The sequence below is a fragment of the Uloborus diversus genome, chromosome 4 (genome assembly GCF_026930045.1).
Source record: "Uloborus diversus isolate 005 chromosome 4, Udiv.v.3.1, whole genome shotgun sequence".
In the NCBI taxonomy this organism is placed as follows: Eukaryota; Metazoa; Arthropoda; class Arachnida; order Araneae; family Uloboridae; genus Uloborus; species Uloborus diversus.
This window is the reverse complement of record NC_072734.1, coordinates 144,537,305-144,559,049: the sequence shown is the minus strand read 5'-3', so window position 1 is coordinate 144,559,049 and position 21,745 is coordinate 144,537,305. Positions and strand designations below refer to the sequence as shown.

The following is a 21,745-nucleotide window of genomic DNA, read 5'->3' as shown; positions in this document are numbered from 1 at the left end:
TTAATCTTTGTGCAAACGTATCACAACTGTCGTTCTGAAAATGTAATTAATAATGAATCCTTTAGTACGAAAATATTATCTACTTTAATGTATTAGTTATTTTGTTGAAATATATAGTATGCGTCTAATCGAGAAAACTTTCGGAAGTTGTTTCTTGAGTTTAACAACGTCACATCTTACCCTAAACATACAAACGAAAACTTTTAATAAGTTCAGGCATATTTGTTAGTTGCAGTCGTTTGTCAAAACTGCTCGGGTGCACACAAAATAGTCGCTTTATAGATATAGATATTTCCAGTGTTTGTTTCTAATTAAGTTGCTTATTGGTTCCTCACTATTTGCAGCTATACCGTTCGACCACCGATGACAGAGAAATGCGTACATCCAGTTTACAGCCAGGTATGATCGCATCTATTAATTGCCAGGGATGCCAGTTTGCCTTACAGATTTGTGTAAGCCTTTAAATTAAGCAGAATCAAATTGAAATAAACGAAACACATCCTTTTTTTTTCCTTTTCCCCCCTTCACTCAAGTAAAATCGTCTGAATTGGACGTTTGCCAGTTCCATGGCAACCGTAGTCAGACAGTACCGTTATCCAGAGGCTAGTGAATTGACTAAGTCTGCACGCCTGCTTAACTTTGCTGGTCGAACCTTCATTATTTTTTTAATTTAAAAACTAATAACAGTGCCAAAGTTTATTTTCGAAATGTTGCTAATTTGAACATTCAGTAATTTGCAGCTCATTGTCTATCATCATGTACCGACGTTACAATCAAAACGTGAAAAAATAACGTAACCAAATAATTGAATTGAAAGTGTCATTGTGAAATGAACTTCGTCAATTTTGTTTTTCTTCAGTTTTACTGAACTGTATGTTCAGTAAATTATGAGCTCTTATAAGTATACCTAATATGTTTTACTTATTCTTTGTTTGATGTCTAAAAAGTCAAAAATGTATTTTTGGCATAAAAATTGTAATTTAATCTTCGAACGAAATCAGAGCTGCCAAGTGTTTAATTTCATTGAAATGTATTACATGAACTGCACTTAATTTTCCTGAGTTATTACTTTTTAATTCAAGCTTTTCGCGCAAGTGCACAATAAAAGATCACATTTCCCTTTTTGCAAGCAATTCAAGATTGAATTTACCCAGCACTTTGTTTCAATTCCTAACCCTATTTCTTAGCGTAAACATACAAACTAAAACTTTTAATAGTTCTTGCTCTAGTAATCTGTTAACTGCAGCCGCGTGTGAAAACTGCTCATTTTATTCGCGAAAATAGCCGCTTTATCTGAACTTCAAGTGTTTGTTTCTAATTCAGCTGCTTATTGAAACATTGGTCGAAAATATATAGTTGATTTAAGACATTTAGAATTTCTTCTCTTTAAAGTGGTATTGCAGATATGTTTAAAATAATGATATTTAAAAGAAAACTCTATATTTATACTCGTACATAAAAATGGCTGCATGTGTGTTTACGTGTGTGTATGTTTCTAGTACAAATCCACAGTTTACGTCGGATTTTTCCCGGATTTGGCTCAGAGGCCCTGTGTTACTCATGAACTCATGGGGGGGGGGGGGGGAGAGCGTTCCATTATAAAGGCTGAAAATCCTTAAGGTTGGTAAAAAAAAAAAACAAATGCATAGTTTGTGTCGGATCTTTGTCAAATTTGCCACAGAAGTCGTTCGATGTTTAGGAATTTATATAGGGGTGTTTTCACCACCCTATGAGGGATTAAAAACCCAGGGGGAGTTTTGACAGAAAGTCCTCGAAACGGAATGTTTACGCCTATTAATAATAATGATTGAATTTTTGGATTTTTGAAGAAAAATCCGAAGAGCTAACATTTAATTTAGAGTCCTAAAAATGCTCTTTTATGGTAGTTTTACACTGTTTGTTTTTCTTTCATTTAATCCTGATTCATTAACATGCGTTACTTGACACAGCTTTTATTTTCTTGGTAGACCGTGTAACGCCGTGTAACGCAGCTAGTGATAAAATAAAACTTTCAACTGAAATAAAAATATTATTTATTCTGCTAAAAAGTAATAAGTATTTCTCAATGATTCATGTAAAGTATGCATTTTGAATTTACAACTTGTTTGCAATCTTAAAAATGCAAATATCTTCACACAATTTTAAAATACGATAATGATGCTTTGGATGAATCTCATCATGTATCATTAATCAACTTCGTAGTTCAATATTTTTGATTAACAAAAAATAATAGAGAAGGTGGATGTTGGCATTTTGAAGGCATTTGATGATTGTACTGAAATTACTGAAAAATGCTGAGAATTTTGCACAAATATTCAAAAAAGAAAAAAGAAAAATAAAAGATTTTTCCAAAGGATTGATAATTAGAACGTAAATATCTTGACCCGCGAATCTCGAACTTTATCCTTTGGTAATTTAAAAGGAAACATAAACTTCATAGCTTACTTCCGCCAATTGCTTTACTTTTCAAAATTAAAAGAATTCATTGATAAATACGAGCTGCTTCTTAGACTTAAGACAACCAATAAAATCTCTCTGAGCTTGTGACGTAATCAGGTAGGACACGCCTTCGCGCGTCCGAAGCGAAGATATAAAATGGAAAATGCTCCTTGCATTCACTTGCGAGTTTTCCTTTCAATTAGAGGCTACAGACAAGACATTCCACGCTACTAAAACTGCTTCTAACATCTTTAAGAAATTTGGTAAGTTTGCAGCTATTTCTTTCTGCTAAAGTATAGAGTAGAATAATTGAATCACTCACTTTCATACATAAATAAATTAAAAATATTCACAAATAATTGTAATATAAATTGGAATCATGTTTGTATTTATTTTATGCTTAACATAGATGATTTTTAAGGTTACATTTTTTACAGAGAAATGTGGGAAAAATCTTTTAATGTTAACTCATACAGTCCTTTTTACGGTCTTTCTATTACCTTTTATGTGAATGAGATTAATGTAGTTTTAAAAACTTTCCTGAAATTATAATGTTGATGAGTTTTGAAATTTAGCTAAGAAAGTATTCCTTTGTTCTCACTAAGCTTTCAATAACAATACTAGTGGTATCCGCACGGCTTTGCCCGTAGAAGAAAAATTAAAAGGTCTTCTGGTTCGATTGTATATTTACAAATAATGTCTGGCGAATTTCTTGCCAGTTGGCTTGTGACCATGTTACGGTTCCTCGTTATGATAATAAAAAAAACCACATTGAATTTTCAAAAAATCGCTTCGAGGTGCACACCCCCATGCTACAAACTGATTCTGTGCCAGATTTCATGAAAATCGGCCGAACGGTCTAGGTGCTATGCTCGTCACAGAGATCCTGACAGACAGAGATCCGGACAGACAGACTTTTAGCTTTATTATTAGTAAAGATTATGTACACTTCGTGCATTTAAAATGTATTTAAATAAAAAAGGTTAGAAGAAGTTAGCAACAAAAGTAGAGCCTGCATATTGAAACTGGAGATTTTATTTTAAGGAATAATTAAGGCAATATATTTTTCAAAAGAAGCATCTTAATATAGAATTGAAAGTCAATCAAGTTAAAAGTGAAGTTTTGATGAATTGCGAAAAAATACCCGTTTTTCCTATTTATTAAAAATTTAATAAAAATAAAGCTAGACGTTCCGTTTAAAACTAAATAATCTTACTTTTCCGTATACCCTCATTATTTTCTCACATGTTGAAGAAAAAGAGAAGAAAGAAAAAAACTTCTTAATAATATAGTATTAATGTCAAAAATTTATTTTCTCAAATTCTTAGCTTTTGTTTCAGGAATTTTCAACCATTAATGAGGTTTCTAATAAGAACATCATAAATGCAGCAGTTTCGTTTAATATTAGCATACACTTTTACGAGAAACAAGCTAAAGAAATAAATTTAAAAATGTGTGTATAATGTATGCGTATATTTCTCTTAGTAAATCATTATGAATCTGAAAAAGCTAAAAATAGACGCATGTAAAAATAAAAAGACAATATTTTAAACAATACAATGGTCCTAAAAATGTCTTTAATCATTTGCGAGATGATATTAATAATAATAGGCAACATGAAAATTAATAATTTCTGTAAAAAATAAAGACGTTTTCAGCTTTCTCTTCGTAGGGGGGATTGAGAGTATAAAAAAAAATCCCAACTTTCTTTTATTTTCAGTTGCTACTATTAAAAAATAAATTTAAACTTTTCAAATAGAGTAAAAGAAAAAAAAACAAATTAAGTTTCCATCCAAATAAATTTATTTTTAGTAAGAAAAAAAAATCGCAGCTCTTTCTTTCGGGTAAAAAAGTTGCCAGTGATAAAAATAAATCAAATTAAACTAAAGCTTTAAGAGAGAAAATATGAAAAAATCATCTCAGAAACCATTTATTTACATAATGCATTTATAATCACTTTGAAGTCACTTCATTTTGATTCAGTCAATTATACTTTAGTTTTCGTTAATGTTAAGCTTACAAGAAATGCTATTCCCATTTTTATGAATAACATTTTCCCTATAACTTGAACCTGAAAATTAAGAAGAATAATCAGAAATCTCAATTCTTCGGCATCTCTAAAAGTTTTACCGAATGTGGGATACTGTTTGCTTTTCTCACCTACAATTGACATTATTAAGAAAAAGAGCAGTAACATTGAGAGAATTATAAATTTAAGATTCTATAACTAGGATCATATCAGTTTTAAACTTTGAAGCACAATGTTTGACTTTTAATTTTAAATTTGAAAATAAGTATCGAAATGACTTGAGTACCAGAGATGCCTCCTATTATGGGTTACCACAAAAATAACATTCGAAAACAAGCATTTATATTTCATAAATCTACAATATGTGCTTTAAATTTAAAAATATACAAATATACGTACAGGGTGTTCCGTTTTAACCTGCAAGACCTTTATTTTCGCCATCGTTAGTCCTAGATGTATACTTCCTGTTGTAAAAATGTTCAAAATCAGATGCAGAGTTAAGATATTGAAAGTTTGAAGCAAAAATAAAAATGAGTTTTAAAAAAACAACTTTTTATACGGGCCCCAGATCCCCTAACTATATAATCCACATTGAAAACTATTAATGCCACAAAAAACTTGACATTTGTCCGACCAAAACTCAAGGAGACATTCCAGTTCAAAGTTTTAAGGGACCATACAGAAGTTGAGATTAGAACATCCCTTTCAGAAGAATGAGAGTTCGTGAAATTAAGAAAAACAAGATATTCATACTTCTCATTGCTATGGCTATTCAAAAATAAATGCAAATGTTGTGTCGTGATATGCAAAAGCACAGTACAAAACCGCGAACAATTTGAAAAAACTACTGTATGCCCACACATAATTTTAAACTATTGTTGAAACCCTATATTGACCTCAAAAGGTGTTATTGACGGCGAGTGAAAAGTGGTGTAAGTCTCAAAAAGGTGTATTTCATATCACGGTGAATATTGGTCCTACTAATTTCAAACTTTTTGTGTTGGAATTATTTTTCAATGGAGGTTATTTCCCTAAACATAAATTAGGGGACCTAGGGCACGTATAAAAAGTTAAATTTTGTATTTTTGACTGATATTTATTTTTACTTCAAACTTTCAATATCTTAATTCTGCATCTGATTCTGAAAATGTTTGCAATTAGAAATATACATTAGGACTAACGGTTGCGAAAATAAAGGTCTTTCGAGTTAAAACGGAACATCCTGTACATATTTGAGGCATTTTTGACACCAAACCCCCTTGATCATTTAGATGACTTTGAACAATGAACAAACACAGAGCCGTCTTCATCTTTATTTTCACTTCTTCAATAGGTCCTTTCTGAAGAAAAAAGAGGGACGGAGAAATGTAATCCTTTTCTGTCTCACATTGCGTATTTTTAGCTCGATATTTTGTCCTTCTCTACATTGCACGCTTCTCAACCTGACTTTCATTCTTAACCACATGCAATAATTATGCATCAAATAAATACCTAAAAACACGTACTTTGAGTTAACACAGACGAAGTTAGCTTAAGATATACAAATTAATGTAAGTGTGTGTGTTTGTGTAATGTCAACTCGAAAACTACCATTCCGATTTTGCTCAAAATTTCAGTTTATTTGTATTAACAATGGGCGTGCTAAAGAACCAATTTTCAACATGTATACATAATTATTGTCTCGAAACTATATGCATTTAATGGTTTTCTTATCCACCATGTAACTAATGTTTAGTAGAAGTATTTGATGGTTTATTTCAGGGTTCGCACCCGAGAGAAAAGTAAGGTGGTACTTCCCAATTTGACCAAAATTTTTAGCGGGATTTTTTAAAATTGAAGTGGGATTTTTTTACTTATTATTATTTTTAGTTTCTTTTATTTATTTATTTATTTTTTGCAGTTTAGAGATTTGCTTTAAAATTTTAGATAAAAATTTGTACGAACAAAATACATGCAAGGTATGTAACACACCTTTTTTTTTTAATGCACAAACGCTGACCACAGAAATAAGTCTTAGCGAAGCAAGTTGCCGTATTATTTTTCTAACAGTGCTTTCTGTGATGTGAGAACGGTAACTTACAGTTTAAAACTTGAATTGTATCTTCATTATTTCGATTTTTTTTATTATTATTTTTTTCACGGTATTCGTCTTAGTTTTTTCAGCACACAGAACTTCGAAACCCCGAAGAAATTATGAATAATCCAAAAATGTTTTATACTTGATACACCCTCCAACACCTCAATCTGTGAAAGTAAAATAAAGTAATTCAAAAAAAAAAAAAAAAAAGACGGCGAGATCAAGCTTAAAGAAATTTAATGATATTAAAGATAAAAGTTAGCTCTTTCAGAAAAAAAAAGAAAGAAAGAAAGATAGAAAAGAAAAGAAAAGAAAAAAAATCTTATGTTCCATAGGAAAAGTCGCCGCGGTACTACGCACCCGTGAAAGGAAAACGCTTTTAAAACGTGCTATGTTATAATTAAAACTAAAAGATAATACCTCCTACATTTGTCAATGTAAGTCCAGATTCTATATAAAAAAAATCATTACCAACAGTACGAAATAAATTATTCATTATATATATATATATATATATATATATATATATATATATATATATATATATATATATATATATATATATATATATATATATATATATATATATATATATATATATATATATATATATATATATATATATATATATATATATATATATATATATATATATATATATATATATATATATATATCAACCCCAGACAGCCAGGTTCACAATTTGCCGACACTCCATTAAGTTTAACGTCCCACTAGAATTAACCTCACAAAACACAAAACACAAAACATATTATAAACCAATAAAAGTAGTATTAACTAAATGAGCGCAAATCACTACATGAGTAACACTATAAAGATTTAAATTCACTTTTTCCCGTAGACAGAAGATTTCTTAACCAAATAGGAAAATATTTCATTGCGTAGGATTACCACAATACAATAGGGCTACCAAAACAAAATTACGTACGCAAAAGTGTGACGTACCAAATTCGGAGCTATCGAAAAATCCTAGCAAAATCAGCAGCTAAGAGCGAAAACTAAAAATCATTTTAATCAGCCTTGCCTAAATTACACTGTGTGGCACAGTTTTCTTACATTAATACTATCACGTGTAATCAGTTACTTATTCAATTGTAAACAGAATTGCCAGATGATGTGGATTTCTAGCACGTCATGTTTCATAGTTATAGCCTCTATAATATTTTCATGTGTTCTTAGTTTTGAAATTAACCTATTATTCCCCAAACAAAATATTATTCCTCCTTTACGTATAAAACTCGGTCTTACGAAAAATTTTGTCAAGCCTATGGATGAAAATAGCAAATGGGCAATTCCACAGAAAAGGGGAAAAGGTGGCAGAATTTTAAAATAATCTTTTTCTCACAATTTTGGTATCAATGGAAAGATAATTATCTGAAGTGTATGGAAATAACAAAAATATGCAACAAAAGCAAAAATTAATTAGAGTTCTGAGGCTTCAAATCAGGTTGTTATGACCATGTTCTTACGAGTATTTTTTTATATACGACTTAAGAATGGCTGTTTGATACTTACATTGTCTCATTTTTCAAATATTCTGTCTAAAATATGCTTCTCAAAACTCTCTAGAAGAGTTATACACAAAAAAATTGCACTTAAACTGCAAAACTTAATTTTTAGGGATTTTTTCACATAAGGCATTTTTGTAATTCTACGTCCGACACCAAATTGGCTGAAAGTTTATATTATGTAAAACTGAGTGGAGATTTTTACAAAATATTTTGTCTGCAAATAAAGATTTTATATGCAATTAAAAATAATAATTTAAATTAAATTTCAAAAAACTAGTTATGCTTAAATAAATGGTCAGAAAAATTTCTACGTCCGACACCAATATTTTCCTAACTGAAACTAGGTTTATAAGTAAACGAAAATTCCTGGTTAAATTAAATAATTCACACATGCTATTCATGCCTAATTATGTATTTATATTTATATTTTACTAAACATAAATTTAAAGAACATATACAGAAGATTTTGACTGGGGAAAATATCTGAAGATAAGAAATGAGTCTCATATGTTTATCAATAGCGATTAAAGTAGTTATGTATAAAATTATGAATATTTAAGAAGCATTAGGGTTCTTAGTTCAAAAATAACACTCCTCCCTTCCCCAGTTTTCACTTAAAAACTCTCAGGTATTTTTGGTGAACTCACAACAACCCCTGTTTATACCTAGAAATGCTCAGTTTCGTTTTCAACAATTTGTAACCAACATCCAAATTTCTTATAATTTGTTAATGAGTTAGATTTTTCTTCATTAAAATTCTACAAATCAATCTTCATTTCTTTTCACCCTAGAGATTGAGTTTTTTGTTGTTCACATAGAGATTGTAAAAAAAAAAAAAAAAACTTGACAAAATGAGTCTAATCTCTCTTGTTCTCGTTATCGTATTTTCCTTATTTTATGAGTGAAGACTTAAAATACAAATTTCCTGGAATGGTATACAGATATTGATACATTAGGGGTGTTCATCTCCCCAAAAGCAATGAGATCCCCCCTGCCCCCCCCCCCAATCCCTCAAGAACACCCAGAAGAATAATATTTAGTCAGAAAAACAAAGAAATGTCTTGAAAAACATTCCTTGTAAACAAGTTCTATGACATAAATTGGGCCATGACCCCCCCCCCTCATTACATTCTTTTTGCATAAAAATTTTTAGTTTCAAATTATTTCAATTTTCACAAAATCATTTGATTTTTCACAAAAAATGTAGAGCTGGGAAAAAATTCTGCACAGACTCTTGTTATGTATATTTTCCCCTTTTTTATGCTTTAAAATACCATCATATATAATTCCATAAACAAATTAAGAGTTAAACAGCTTTTTAAGATGTTTATTTCATGTCGGATGTTGTCTGCTTTGCACATTCTACGTCCGACACCAAGGGAAAAAAATTTTTGTGCTATTTATCTGTGAATTAACTTGGTGAAAAAGGAAAAATTATTCATATTTCAGCTTTACTTTTCAACATTCAAGTAGTCAAAAAATCTGAAAACAGTTCATTGAGCTGAAACTTGGGTTTCTTCAACGAACGTTAATTTTCCGTTCCCCTTTCATCTACGTCCGACCCCCATGAGGTTTTTTATTTTTAATATTTATACTTTGAATTTTTTTTCAGAAATTCTATAAGTTTTTATATTGTTCCTACATGCATAAGTATTGAGAAAAAAAAATGGCTCAGTTCATCCATTTTAACTCTGACAAATATGAACCTTTATTGGTAAATTTCGTGCAAATTCTACGTCCGACACCGTGAAATTGCCCAAATGATTTTTATATTTGAAAAGTATTTTTTCAAATTACGTGTTGCAATAATTTAGTTTATATACAGTGGCTCCCAAAAGTGTTCGTACACCTATGACTTTCAATGAAATAAGCCCCTATGCGCTGGTTACAATTAATATTTCGGAATAGGTATTTAATTATAAGATCTATGATCTATTTTTAACAAAACAACATGAAACTTTTAAATATAACATTAAAACATAGTTTTTTAAAAATCAAAAACCAAAAAGTCCCGGAAATTTTTATCTCACAAAAATCTTTGCACACTTTGAAAAAATGTCAAAAAATTAGTAAATAACTTTTTACAAAATTATTATTTAATAGAATATTATGCAGTATCAACAACAGCTTTTAAACGTCTGGGAACAGATTTCACTGTTCTTTCTTTCTTTTTTTATGCAATTTCTGAGTAAGCGTTCAGCCGCACTTCGAGTCTTACTGTTAATAGTTCGCTTTTCGTTTCAATAGTGCATTTTCGTAATCTAGCCAACAAATATCTCCAAATATGTTCTATTAAGTTTAAATCTAGCGATTGATAAGATATTTCTAAGTTTAAGGACAATTTTTGAGGCACCAAACGCAAAACGTGTATTTCTTATCGTTACCATGATAAAAAAACAAAGTTGTTTCCGATTACCAAATTTTGGGCTAATAGTTTAAATTTTTTTTTCAATATTTGAATTAACAGCATGATTCATTATTTTTTCAAAAAATTCCACATTTCCAAGTTCGGATGCTGTTATGCACCCTCACAAAAGAACACCTTCACCGTCCTGATTAACTGATCCAACTAAGTTCTTAAGATTGAATTTCTCATTTTTTCTTCTATTGACAATTATACAACAATTTAACCAAAATTATTGAATTTATTTTCATCTATAAGTAAGTCGTTGTTCCAAAACATTTAGAGCTTATTTATCATTGATTTTACGACGAAAAGCGTAAGCTTTCTGTTTTTCGCACGAACAAGAAAATTTTTGCGGGAAGAGGTGCCCTTTAATCCAGCTAATCAGAGAACTTGGCGAACAATTTTAAGTAAAAATTAAACGTAAAATGTTTCATTCAATTCTGCAGAAAAATTTTCAGCACTCAAATGTGTATTTTTCATAATGATTTTAACTGTAAACCTCTGATCACGCTTTGTTATAACTTGATTAATTGACCTTTTCTTACCTTGTTTTAAATCAGATTTTTGTCTTTAAAGCATTTTGTCAAGAACTTCACTATAGGAATGGTATAAATTAACTAAATTAGAGATATTTCAAACCAATTCATGGCTACTGTGAGGGGAAAAAATCTAATTTCGAATCGTGTTTGTTGTTTTCTACGCATACCTGCCATTTAAAAAAAAATAAGCAAAATATTAGCGAATAAATAATCAAAATATTAAAGGCAAATGACTTTACAGTGTCATTACAATGCAAAAATGATGAAAAAAACTACATACGATAATTTTAATCATGAATTTATTCGAAGCTATTTCAGTGTACGATGACTTTTGTGGCGTATTTTTTCTCCGTCTCTTCGTTTTTTGAAAAATTTCAAAAATAAAATCTGGCAATATTTTGAAAAGAAAAAAAACTACTGGGTTTTATTCAGAATGGCATAGGAATGGTGTAAAAAAAATTGGACTTCATATTCGAATTCAGTTTTGCGTTGTTTTGGTTTTACTACAAAATTTCAAGGTGTACAAACACTTTTGGGAGCCACTGTATTTATGTTTAGCAAGCCCAGCATGACATAAATCAGCTACTTTTCTCAATGTTATGGAAGAAAAGCAAAATTTTGTCACACAGTGTTATTTGCAAACATTTAATTTGCTAACAAATAAAAGATGAAAGCAGATAAAAAATTTAAATCGTTCAGATTTTTCCGATCAGTTTTCATCAATTTAATCGCGTTACAGACTTTCTCAAGCAGATGATTTTTAATATGATTTATCTTTTACATTGTTGAATAAACTAAGATCACGTATTGGTAGTAAAACGAGCTTACTCTCTAATTGTATCTAAAACATGGGACGACAGTGAATTTTAACGAATTTGAAATACGACTATGAAACATTTTTAAACAGCAACAACTCAATTTGAAACTCCTTTTCTGTTTAAAAAGCTAAATAAAAATTTTTAAAATGTTAATACGTAAATTAAAACAAAACTTTTAAAAAACAGTTCCCCATACAAATTTTTGCGTTCAAACTTTTCAGAAAGATCAATTATTTTTCAACTTATTCAACGTTTTAGAAGATTTTAAATGAAAATTTTGAAGAGAAAAAAAAAACTAAAAATACACTTGTGTGTATTTAGCATATGTCATTGTTATTATCATTCAAAGGGTTTCAATAAAGTGTTGTAGATTTATAATTTAGAATATTGTACCATAAAGTGATTTTCAAATAACAAAGCTGGAAAATAGGAAAAAAAATATTTCAAAATTCAAAACAGAAACATAGCATGTTTTTACATTCATTGTGCTGCACGACTTAAAAATAGTTTCCATGGTGGACAATAAAAAAATATTCGCAATGGGCAAAGACTCATTTTATCACTTTTTTTTTTCTTTTTTTTTCGATGCTTTGTCAAATGACTTGCAGTGTTTACGGTAACACAAGTTGAACTTTTCTGTCGTTAATATAAAGATCACCTGAGTAAATTGTTTAAGTCAAAGCATACTTTGTTTTCCAAAATTTATCGCGCTTAAAAGTCGACAAGCAAGAATTTTCCATTTTGTCATGTGGCATTTACAGAAAACTTTGGCAAATAAATGGGTTGAAAAAAGAAATAATAATGCATTCAAATCCTGAACATATTTATTTGGCACCCTGTCAAAGAAACAAATTTCTTTTTGTTTTCTTATTCTTAAAACGTTTCTTGCGTCTTTTTGCATTTTATTGCCTTTAAGTATTGATTTCTTAGAGAAAGAAATTGTTGTTGAAAGTAAATTGTGGAAAAGTACAAGTGCAAAGCTTTTGGGAAATAACTTATAGCATGTAATATAAAAATTTGTCGGATTTTAAATACGTTTTAGTATAACCTCTTAAATACATGTTCTTTTTAAAAGTAGCTTCGAGAAGCAGAGGAAAATAAGAAAAGAACGTTTTATTTATCATTTAAACTTCAGTGTGATCATAGAAATGATATTAATAAAGTTATCTAAGCTTACTTCACATATGTTCGTGAAAATTAGGAACTTGAAGTTAGAATCGTAAAGTATTTTTAGAGCTTAGCTGTTATCTTTGTATTTAATATTTTAATCTTTCGAGCTAAATTGTACCATTTTAACTATTATTTATATTCTCTTTTTTTACATATTCTGATTTTTGGTTCTAGTCATGGTATTTTATTGCTCAGTCCAATATTTATCGAAATCAATTCATTATTTTAGTACAATTTGTATGTGTTTTGTATTTTTTTTCATATTTTAAAGCCCAAATTAAAAAACAAAACAAAACAAAACGAAACCTAGTATACAGTGGCTCCCAAAAGTGTTCGTACACCTACGACTTTCAATGAAATAGGCCCTTATCCATTGGTTAAAATTAATATTTCGGAATAGGTATTTTATTATAACATCTATGATCTATTTTTAACAAAACTACATGAAAATTTTTAGTAAAACATTAAAACTTAATTTTTTTAAAAATCAAAAACCAAAAAGTGCCGAACATTTATCTCACAAAAATCTTCGTACACTTTGAAAAAATGTCAAAAAATTAGTAAATAATCTAACTTTTTACTAAGTTATTATTTAGTAGAATATCATGCATTAACAATAAAAGCTTTTAAACTTGTGGGAATAGATTTCATTGTTCTTTCTTTTGTGCAAATTCTGAGTAAGTGTTCAGCCGCACTACGAGTCTTCTTATTGTTTCCAGTTCGCTTTTCGTTTCAATGGTGTATTTTCGTAATCTAGCCACCAGATATCTCCAAATATGTTCCATTAAGCTTAAATCTGGCGATTGAGGAGATATTTCTAAGTTTAAGGACAAATTTTGAAGCACCAAACGCGAACGTGTGCTTCTTATCGTTGTCTTGATAAAAAACAAAGTTGTTTCCGATTACCGAATTTTGGGCTAATAGTTTAAAATTGTTTTTTAAAATATTTAAATGAACAGTACAATTCATTATTTCACCAAAAAATTCCAAATTTCCAAGTTCTGATGCTGAGATGCATCCTCACACAAGATTTCACCGCTCTGATTAACTGATCTGAGTCCTTAAAATTAAATTCCTCATTTTTTTTTCTTTCATTTACAATTATTCAACAATTTGAGCCAAAATGTTGAATTTATTTTCATCTGTAAGTAAGACGTTGTTCCAAAACGATTTCAGCTTTTTTATCATTGATTTTACGACGGAAAGCGTAAGCTTACTGTTTTTCGCACAAACAGGAAAATTTCTGCGGGAAGAGATCCCAATTAGTCCAGCTAATCAGAAACCTTGGCGAACAATTTTAGGTAAAAAGTAAACGTAAAATGTTTCATTTAATTCTGCAAAAACTTTTTCAGTTCTGAAATTTGTATTTTTCATGATTTTTTTTAACTGTAAACCTCCGATCACGCTTGGTTAACTTTGCCAGTTGACCTTTTCTTACCTTGTTTGCGATCCGATTCTTGTCTTTAATGCATTTTATCAAGCACTTCATTATAGAATGGTATAAATTAACCAATTTAGAGACATTTCAGACCAATTTACGGCTACTGTGAGGGAAAAAAAATCAAATTTCGAATCGTGTTTGTTGTTTTCTACGAATACCTGCCATTTAAAAATAATAAGCAGAATATTAGGGAATAAATACACAAAAAAGTAAAGGCAAATGACTTTAAATTATCATTACAATGCAAAAATAATGAAAAAAAAACACATATGATAATTTTAATTATGAATTTATTCGAAAATATTTCTGTGTACGATGACATTTGTGGCGTATCTTTTCTCTATCTCTTCGTTTTTTGACAAATTTCAAAAATAAAATCTGGCAGTATTTTGAAAAAAAAAAACTACTGGGTTTTATTCAGAATAGCATAAGAATGGTGTTAAAAAAAAATAGACTTCATATTCGAATTCTGTTTTGCGTTATTTTGGTTTTACTACAAAATTTGAAGGTGTGCGAACTCTTTTGGGAGGCACTGTATGTATTACAACTTACGCTCATTTATTTGAAAAGAAAACACGTGAAATTCTTTTATTAGTAGTGTAAAAATACATTTACGCACATCATACCTATAATAATGTTGTACTACTAATTTAAATTACGATAAACGAACTGAAAAGAAAATCAAATAAAGTAAGATCAAAAATTCATTACAAGTAAAAAACGAATCAACTTAACGAAATAAACTGCATACAAAATCTTTTAATGTGTAACTGATGCGTAATTTACAGTTAATACCAGCATCATTTACACTTAAAGTCTAAAACCAAATTTTGACGAATTATATCACTGAATTTTATATGTGCTGCATTATGAAAAAGTTTTCTTTATTCTTTTTTGTGTGACCGCCGCGAGAGTTCGTTCACTTTATTGAGAAACTGAGGAAATGTATTAATGTAAATCTAAGTATTCTACAGTATATAAAATAGCGTAAAATGATTTTTTGTTCACAAAAATAAGCAATTATTCCCCAATTTTATGTAAACTAATGATATAAGCAGAAAACGCCGCATTATGAATTTATACTTAAATGTAAAAACATACGACCCCACCTTTCAATGGAAAAAATGGAGTTATGGGTCAAGAAACATCTGAGACAGACTTTGAAATACTACGTGTCTAAAATTATAACTGCTATTTGTTGAATTTTAACGTTGTTTTCGTGATTTTAACTCACCGCATAAAGGTAAACATTTTATTTGCACATTAATCTTGTTTGAAAATGGCAATAAACTTATTACTTAACAAAGTGAAATAAACTGTCTCAAAAATATTTTATAACCATTTCTTTGAATTTAAAGTCTAATTCATTAGTTTTATCATTTGCTTCACAAAATACCCACCATATTGTCCAAAACTATTTCATTCATATTTCATTGTATGAAGTTTATGAATAATATACGATGTGAATAATATTGTATATACGATATGAATAATAATATACGACATGAATAATATCGCATTTCTTTATAATTTAATGAAATTTTAAAGGTTTCCAGAGCATTATTTGAATTTTAAAATTTGCCGAAGTTACCCGTGTATGTCCCTTACTGAGCAAAATCAAATACTTAAATATTGAACATGGAAATCTTCAGTAGTTAATTGCATCATTATGTAGAAGTTGAGTTCATGTTCGTCCAAAATTTCATGTAATGAAACAAGAATTTAACATAAATGAAAAATGATCCTATAAGCTTAGTGCTACAATGTGAGTAAAGTGAAAAACCTACATAAATAAAGAACAAATTCTGAAGAAAATAGATAATGTATTAATTTCATGTCTGCAATAGAGCCTGTTTATCAGTGAAAAAGCTCACCACGCAACAAGAAAGTCGTGAGAGAACTGAACGTCAACCACGTGAGCACAGGTGAATTTATGAGAAGAGACGAAAATCGACTAATCAGCGAGTAACAAGTCACCCGAGGCACGCAGCAACAACATTCAGTTCTTTTACGAGTTTCTTGTCGTGTGGTAATGCTTTTTGCAATAATGAAAAGGCTTCATTGTAGCCTTGAAATAGATACATGATGTATTTTCTTGCGAACGTGAGCTTTACTTATGTTGGTTTTTCACTTTACTCTAAGCATATAATATGTTTGAAGTTTTTGTAAGGTGTATGTGCAATAATTGAAACCGCATTGCAATAATTATAGTTCGCAAACAATAATTATTGTTGTAGTGCTCTTTTAACTATTCATGATTAAAATGCTTTACTCATACTGTTTGCGGTGTGATTGTCGAAAAAGTTCGATCACCTTTTCAGTCATTTGTTTTTTGATTTTTTTCTAATCGCATAAAGGTAAAGATATTATCTGACGTCAATCCAGTTTGAAATCCAGTTGAAAATGGAAAATAAATTTACAATGTAACGTAACGAATTATATGTATTAAAAATATTTTTTAATATACACAAACGCAAACAATAATTTACAAGGTATAATTATTATTGTAGTGCTCTTTCAAGTATTCATGATTAAAATGCTTTACTCACAAAACTTACGGCGTATTTTATCGTAAGACGCTCGAGCACCTTTTAAACCATTTGTTGGGCTAAACGAAAAACTTTTCATCTTTTCTTTATTTTGTTCTGCGTTAGAATGGAAAGCAATTGAATTTGTAATATATGTTTGAACGCTTGTCTGATGATCTTTTGGATTGGAAATACATTGCATTAAAGTCAATTGGCAAAGAATGCGCTATTTTTTGTTGCATCCTATTTCCTTTTTGTTTAGGATTACAGAAATTTGCATTTTGTTGTGGCTTAGTTCATAGTGCTTGAAAAAAATATATGCTCCCTTAACCATTAGACAATGCTTTCGTCAGTCTTAACCTGCATCGACAATGCCGAAAACTAATATTAGAGTCAATAAATGTTAAAGTGACTTAACAGTTTGAATGGCATTTAAAATAAAAATCCCACTCAAAAACAGAGAAAGCCTTTTTCTTTTTAAAAGTTTCCTAAGAAATAATTTGGGTATTTTATTTATTTTAGTTTTCCTGACGTCGATAAGCAATATACATAAGTTAGTTGGGCTCTTTTTTAGAACAATCAATGCATTCTGAATGCGCAAAAAATTACTTTTCTCAAAAAGCAATATTAAATTGTAGCCTTAAATAAAAATGGCATCGTTTTTTAAAACCAATGCAAAAAGTTTGTAACCATTAATTTAAAAAAGAAGTGCATTTCTAAAACATCAAAATATTAAACATAGGAAAAACATATAGAAAACTTTTTACTTTAATGATTTTTCGGTAAATGCAGAAATATTACATATTCATGAATTATTCAATTACTTTTATCACTTTTTTACTGCAGCAACAATACCGTTTCACGTATTATTTCAGAATTGGCAATCAATCACGGTGCTTAATTAAATGCGGCTTACGTTCTGAAGATAATACCATTACCGCCAACAAACTATTTACTGTCATGTTATATAAAATTAAATAAACACGCTCTGCGATGTTGACTGTGCAAGACATAAAAGTTTTGTGATTCACGATTACACATTCAAATCTCAGAAACCTACCAACTCTTTCCTGCTCGCTATCACACGTCAACACGAGGAACTATAAGCAGTTACGTTAGCAGATGATTGATTTATCTCTCCAGAAACAACATTTTTATAGTCTAGCATTAATGGTTATAATACTGCTCTGCAAAAAGATGTTCTGACACCCTTCTTGCTGACTCTAAACCAAAGTAACCTCCTGAGTCAAAATATAATTCCCAGTCCACCGTTTTCTTGTGACGAATTCCCCCATTTTTTCTGTTTTAAACGCTTTTATGGATCCGATTTCGATTCAGATGGAGAGAGTAAAATTTTAACGGTTAAATTTCTTCTTGAGAGTTACTTCAAAATAGCGCCCGAATGGGGTCATGGGGGTCATGACTCCCCCCCCCTATAGTCACCAAATATAACCAAACTAGGTTTCTGAGACTTCGCTTTCAAAAACTTTGCCCCTGACCCTCCCATTTTCACTCCAAAATGACACTTATGACTCCTCCTTTACGGAAATGACCCTCTTCAAAACTAGAAGTAGGATCCACCCTTGCTTCAAAAATGTAAACATTTAGAGTAAGAAGTAAATCAGGAGAGCGAGGATGTTTCCACCCTTAAAGCTTTAAAACAACCATTAAAAACGGTCAGTTTTTTTCTCTGAATTTTTGTTTTACGTTAAGGATTTTTTCACTCTTGCCTTAATGGGAAAACCAGAGCATTAAACTCTCATTTTCAACAAGTTCCGCGGTCTAAATTAGATTCAGGTAAAAAACGATAATACTCACTATATTCCTAGGGAATACTGCATCTAGCATATGAGTCGCATCTCAGTTCCAAAGTGATAAAACTTGCAGTTAAATTTTAAAGATTCAAGTTACTTCTAGAAATGCAGAAGAATAAAACTAAAATAACGGATTTGTAATTTGTATAGCTTTTGTAAATATTTTTCCGCTGTGTAAATTAAAAATTAAAATGTAAGAATGATTTCTTTTTACTTCTAAAAGTATTGAATTTTTCTAACAATAAAAGTGATTACCTCGAAAATAAAGTGCTTACAGAATGCAGAAGTTTGCGACGCCATTGCGCTTCACAAGCAAAGAATAAACCAATATGTATGCATTCTGAACAGTTAGGATTTATCTGCACACATATAAGAAGAGTACTTTACTCGAGTAGGGTGGTCCATCACCAGCTAGTAATTGAACACTGAAGCAAAATAATGTACAAAACAAAAATAATTAAGTACAATAATAAATAAGTAAGTAAATTCTTTATCGATTGCTAGAGCTAATTTCTAATATCCCTTGATTGTTTTTATTGAAGATTTTATTGGAGGCAAAGAAAGAACACTTACAAAGTTATCCAGAAAATTTCAAGAAAGCTACTTTACGAAAGCTAGTGGGAATAGTTTGATGAAATGTTAAATCGTATGTATCAAGGTTAAATTTAATTCTACAGGTTCAATTACTGAAATAAGTTGATTATCCCTGTTTGTTCTAAGTAAGCAAAAATCTAATACATTTAATAACCAAACATTTATGCTGGGATTAGTGGGTGGTCAATTACTGGTAATCTAAAATGCTATAAATGCCAGTAATTGACCAGAACGGTCAAGTAATGAACTTGTGTTCGTTCTAATGCTTTTTTTTTTCTCAAAACCGAAATGATTAGAAACATTTTTGTGCTTAAGAAAAAATACAACAGAATTTTTATTCATAAAAAAAGTATTTTTATCAGTAATTGACTAGTGCGATTAATTAATAAATGCTCTAGCTCAACACTATTTTTGCATATTATCACCTTATCGCTATAACTTAAAATTATTACTTTTTGCTATTAAAAATAATTCTCTATTAGTAGGGAAAACTTTTAGGGACGCCCAGAGAGTATGTCAACGAGATTGAAGACTAAGGTCTAGCCAGTGGAGGGGCTCGGTTCGGAATTGTAATAGTGTAGATTGTAGAGGGGTCTTGGCAATAAAACTGACAAGTTGTCCGCCTGTATTACTACTGTTGAATGTTATAGATCTAAAGTATACTACTATATATTGTATACAGGATGGTCCAAAAGTAAATGTCCCTATACTTACAAAGCCCTAACGGCCTATCCGTTGAACCAGTTGAACTTAAATTTTGGGTGAGCTTGTTTGAACATATGCGCTGGAGATCGTAATGATTTTAAACAACGCAGTTCTTATAGTTACGGATACAGGAGACAAATTTCAAAATTTTTGAATTGCAATACTCACTCATTTCTTGAATTTTTAACGTAAGCGTAATAATTTCATGCATATTAAATGAACATGAAAGAAAATTATTTTTGTTAAAGTCAACTAAAAAAAGTGTTATACACTATTTTTCAAAAGCACGTTATTTTTGTTCTTAAAATCTCCGGCGACTTAACGAACTAATGAATTTTATTACTTAAAGAATAACAAATATATTATTTCCATATCTTTTCTGTAAAATGAAAAGGCATCATTTGGAAACTTTTTCAGAAAAGGTACGCAAGAATTATTACAAAGCACAGAAGTTATCGTCAAAAACATTTTTTGAAATTGAATAAATGACATTAAATGTTCGAAAAAGCATTTAATGAATTTTTTCCTCACATTTTTATTTCCCTCATAAAGAAGCTTAAAATATATGCACACATTCTTATTTTTTTACTCCAGTACTAAATAAGCTGCAGCACTCGAAAAGTTTTTCTAAGTGCGAAATTGAATTATGCTATTAAAGGAAACAGAGTTTTTAGCGGAACTTGTTTGGAAGTTGCTTCAGGTATCTCAATATGACAGCGTAGTCTGTTAAGTAATGTCATAAAACAGTTTTATTTTTCATGAGAATTATGTTAACGAGGCTGTGATTCTAGAATTTGACGTTTCCTCCAAAAGAAGGAAGATTTTACGGATTTGAGTATGGCAACAAATCAGCAAATAAAAGTTAATTTAAAATAATCAATAAATTGATTCATAATTAGATTTTTTGCGTCGATGCAATGCTTGAATAGATCTATTTTTTAAAAAAAAAAGTTGATCTTATTTCATTTTCACATTCCTTCAAATTTCTTTTTTATCCTGGAATACATGAACCCCACATTGGAGTAAAAATATGCTAGACAAAGAATAAGAATAGCCGTTCAGAGAAAAAGCAGTGTAAATCGATTTGTATTTACACCATTAGAAATTAGTCTCAATCTCATTCTCTTACGTGCTAAAGTGGTATGAGTCTAGGTTTAACTATTTTCTTTCATGGGCAGTACTCGAAAAACAGAGCAGCAATAGTGTTTTGTGCAAAAGTGACTACACTTCATGAAAACTCAGCAATGTCATGAATATTTGATGGCAGCGTTCCGGGAATTCACAGGCTTCCAACAGTTTCCTGTAAAAACAAACATATAAGTTTCCTTAATTGCTACAAGTTTCATGAATGCAGACTTCTCGCTGCTCTGATAGTTTTAGCAACCAGTTTAAAGATGTACTCTACTTCTTTTTAAGATGGTCCCCTTTTAACGCGTCTTTTCTAGGTTGACCCCAATAGAGCGGTAATTTACTGAAAATACCATGCCTTGCCTGCAATCATCAAGTTGAACCGAACCATTGCTTCGGTCACTCGTCTGGTCAGTGCTAATGCTATATTAGCTACCAGTTTGTTTGGCACTCTCGGCTTCCTTAAGAGGTTTTCCACCTCCAGCTCATTCACTTCCTATTCTGGGTTGATGAGTGCTAATAAG

At 30.2% G+C, this 21,745-nt stretch overlaps 1 protein-coding gene across 1 annotated transcript in view; it reads left to right on the top strand.

The window, feature by feature from the left end:
* Positions 1–2,617: 2,617 nt before the first annotated feature.
* The window catches only part of LOC129220507 (drosulfakinins-like), a 65,122-nt gene continuing 45,994 nt past the window's right edge, over positions 2,618–21,745 (top strand). The window contains exon 1 of the mRNA XM_054854935.1: positions 2,618–2,702. The gene's annotated coding sequence lies outside the window, so the exon portion shown is untranslated. The remainder of the gene's footprint in view (positions 2,703–21,745) is intronic.